The sequence below is a fragment of the Pipistrellus kuhlii genome, unplaced genomic scaffold, assembly GCF_014108245.1.
Source record: "Pipistrellus kuhlii isolate mPipKuh1 unplaced genomic scaffold, mPipKuh1.p scaffold_m20_p_3, whole genome shotgun sequence".
Classification (NCBI taxonomy): domain Eukaryota; kingdom Metazoa; phylum Chordata; class Mammalia; order Chiroptera; family Vespertilionidae; genus Pipistrellus; species Pipistrellus kuhlii.
Window position 1 is genome coordinate 247,311 of NW_023425529.1, and position 4,057 is coordinate 251,367.

The following is a 4,057-nucleotide window of genomic DNA, read 5'->3' on the forward strand; positions in this document are numbered from 1 at the left end:
CTCTGAGCACAGCGCCCCCGATCCATGCCACCCTCTGAGCACAGCGCCCCGGTCCATGCCACCTCCCCTCTGAGCACAGCACCCCCGGTCCATGCCACCCTCTGAGCACAGCGCCCCCGGTCCATGCCACCTCCCCTCTGAGCACAGCGCCCCCGGTCCATGCCACCCTCTGAGCACAGCGCCCCCGGTCCATGCCACCCTCTGAGCACAGCGCCCCCGGTCCATGCCACCCTCCCCTCTGAGCACAGCGCCCCCGGTCCATGCCACCCTCCTCTCTGAGCACAGCGCCCCCGGTCCATGCCACCCTCTGAGCACAGCGCCCCCGGTCCATGCCACCCTCTGAGCACAGCGCCCCCGGTCCATGCCACCCTCTGAGCACAGCGCCCCCGGTCCATGCCACCTCCCCTCTGAGCACAGCGCCCCCGGTCCATGCCACCCTCCCCTCTGAGCACAGCGCCCCCGGTCCATGCCACCTCCCCTCTGAGCACAGCGCCCCCGGTCCATGCCACCTCCCCTCTGAGCACAGCGCCCCCGGTCCATGCCACCCTCTGAGCACAGCGCCCCCGGTCCATGCCACCCTCTGAGCACAGCGCCCCCGGTCCATGCCACCCTCCCCTCTGAGCACAGCGCCCCCGGTCCATGCCACCCTCCTCTCTGAGCACAGCGCCCCCGGTCCATGCCACCCTCTGAGCACAGCGCCCCCGGTCCATGCCACCCTCTGAGCACAGCGCCCCCGGTCCATGCCACCCTCTGAGCACAGCGCCCCCGGTCCATGCCACCTCCCCTCTGAGCACAGCGCCCCCGGTCCATGCCACCCTCCCCTCTGAGCCCAGCGCCCCCGGTCCATGCCACCCTCCCCTCTGAGCACAGCGCCCCCGGTCCATGCCACCCTCCCCTCTGAGCACAGCGCCCCCGGTCCATGCCACCTCCCCTCTGAGCACAGCGCCCCCGGTCCATGCCACCCTCCCCTCTGAGCACAGCGCCCCCGGTCCATGCCACCTCCCCTCTGAGCACAGCGCCCCCGGTCCATGCCACCCTCTGAGCACAGCGCCCCCGGTCCATGTCACCCTCTGAGCACAGCGCCCCCGGTCCATGCCACCTCTGAGCACAGCGCCCCCGGTCCATGCCACCCTCTGAGCACAGCGCCCCCGGTCCATGCCACCCTCTGAGCACAGCGCCCCCGGTCCATGCCACCCTCTGAGCACAGCGCCCCCGGTCCATGCCACCCTCTGAGCACAGCGCCCCCGGTCCATGCCACCTCCCCTCTGAGCACAGCGCCCCCGGTCCATGCCACCCTCCTCTCTCAGCACAGCACCCCCGGTCCATGCCACCTCCCCTCTGAGCAGTGCCCGGACCCGGCGTGGCTCCATCTGTGGGCCTGGCTGGGCGGACATGCCACTTCGCCGCAGGCCCTGCACCTGCAGCCTGGACCCCCCCCCCCCCCCCGGGGCTGGCCAACAGGGTCACTTGACGGGGTCAGGCCTGGTGGGGAGCCCGGGAAGGCTGCTTGGCTGTGGGGCCTGGGACAGGGGACAGCTTGCTGTTGCCCGTGGGGGAAGGACTGGGCCCCCCTCACCTCACACCCCAGAGAGCGGGCATTCCTGCGTGTCCACTGGGTGCAGAGGTCGCTGAGATCTCTGAGGGCACTTTCCTGCTGGCCATGGGCTGCTAAGTGACCTGTGCCAGGTGGGGAGGAGCAGGGCAGGCCTCTGCCTCAGGCGCTGGGCTCGGCTCTGGAGCTGCGCTGCCCCTGGGGGTGCCCGGCCAGAGCAGAGCGGCCTCCGTGGGGCCTGGCCGGGAGGGCAGCGAAGTGCCAGCGTTAGGGGTGCAGGAACTGAGTCTTGGACTTCCCAAGGCGCCATCTCAGGCGGAGAAACGGGCGTGAGGCTGAGGAGGGGCCCTGGCGTGCCTCTCGGTCCCAGGAGTGCCGGCTCCGACGGCCCCGCCCCTCAGACCAGCTCAGCGGCGGGCACCCTGAGAAAGCTGCAGCTCTGGGGCTGCCCCAGGCTCCGTGCTCCCAGCTCCGGCCCTGAGGGCAGAGGCCGCCAGCACCGTGATGGGCTCTGAGGTCAGACGCCCTGGCCTGGGAGCCCCCGGGGGAAGCGCCTGCTCAGCACCAGGCTGTCCCCTCTGGCTCGGGAACCACCAATTCCATCTGAACCTCGGGCTGCGAAGCCCGGGGAGTGGGGTCCCGGGTGCCGCGGGCAGCACATCCCGATGGGATGGCGGGAGCCGGTAGCGGGGAAATGGCTCAGGCGGTGCGGGCCAGCGGGGGCGGCCATGGGAGAACGGGCAGCAGGTGGGAGCATACCACACGCACAGGAGGCCGTGCAGGGCCGCGTGAAGGAGATCTCGGCGATACATGAGCAAGTGCACGTGTGTAGGCAGCCGTGTGTATGTGACGATGCTGTGGCCAATAAAGGGCGCTAAACCCGGCATCCACAATAGGACTTAGTTTGGGAAAGGCAGGGGGCAGGGGCGGGGGGGGGCACCAAGCACTCAAAGTGACCCAGGTCCACCACCTAAGAGCCATAGTCTTCGAACGGAAACGGGACCTGGACTCAGAAAAAGCTTAAGCCGTGGGCCTCTGCCTCCGTGATGGCAAATGCCATGAAAGTGAAGACGAGGTGAGGGGAAGACCTGGCACATGTGGAGCACAGAACAGACCTGTGGTGAGAATATGCCTCGTGCTGTGGAGGACTCCCAGAGGGCATGCTGCATGCGCTGCAGAAATGGAGAGGAACAAGTTAAAAAATAGCACCGCGGTGAGTCTCACCGACTGGAAGCCGAGTGCAGAAAGCAGCCGGGGAGGGTGTGCGCTGTGACTCGGCAGAGGGGCTGCTGAGTGAAATGGCACATACACAGGTTGTGTGTGATGCGGCACTGTTTCTACTTAAAAAAGGAACAAAAGCTTAGCTGGTGTGGCTCACTGGTTGTGCACTGACTTAAGAGCCATGCAGTCAGTCCATTTCCCGGTCAGGGCACATGCCCAGGTTTTGGGCTTGATTCCCAGTAGGGGGTGTGCAGGCGGCGGCAGATTGATGATTCTCATCATTGATGAGCCTATCTTTCCCACCCTCTCTGAAATCAGTAAAAATAAAAAGTGCCCTAGCTGGGTTTGCTCAGTGGATACAGTGTTGGCCTGTAGACTGAAGGGTCCTAGGTTTGATTCTGGTCACACATGCCTGGGGGGGGGGGGGGGGCCTCAATCCCCAGTAGGGGGCGTACAGGAGGCAGCCAGTCAATGATTCTCTATCATTAATGTTTCTATTTCTCCCACTCTCCCTTACTCTCTAAAATCAACTTAATATTGGGGAGGGCAATGTTAAAATATGTACACAGATAATAATTTAATAAAAAATGTAAAATAAATTATATATATATATATATATATATATAGTCAATTGAAATAATGAAAAATTCAGTTTCCTGTGTGCTATGGTCTGGATGAACTATTTCCTTTAAAACTGAAAACTTGCTCAATGGTTAGAGCATTGGCCCTTGAACCAAAAGGTTGCAGGTTTGATCCCCGGCTATCTTTCTCCCCTTTCCTTCTCCCCCTACCTTCCACTCTCTCGAAAATTCAATGGGAAAAATTTTTCAAGTGAGAGTAACAAAAAAAATAAACAAAAAATAAACAAATAACACGTTTCCAAGAAGGTAATTATTTGTATATTTTTTGCAATATTGTAGAAAAAACATGGAAGTAACAAATTAATGGATAAGTAGAGTTGATACATTTATACCAGGAAATACCATACAGCTGTCAAAATGAGTGAGTATGGCTAAGAATCAATTTGGATAGCTTACAATAATTTGCTATGGGGGCGGGGGGGAAACTGCGGAATGTTGTGTGTGTGGAATTAAACAACATAGGTAAATATCACAAACGGACAAGACAGAGTTAACCATTATTAAGCACCTACTATGTGCCAGGTGCCTGGTTACTAATAGGGCCCTGAGCTCCTTACTAACGGTTTCTCCTCACCGAGCCCGTTTCCTGCTCCGTGAGGCACAGCCCCGCCCAGGACCCCCTCAGGCCCCTCCCCGCCAGCCG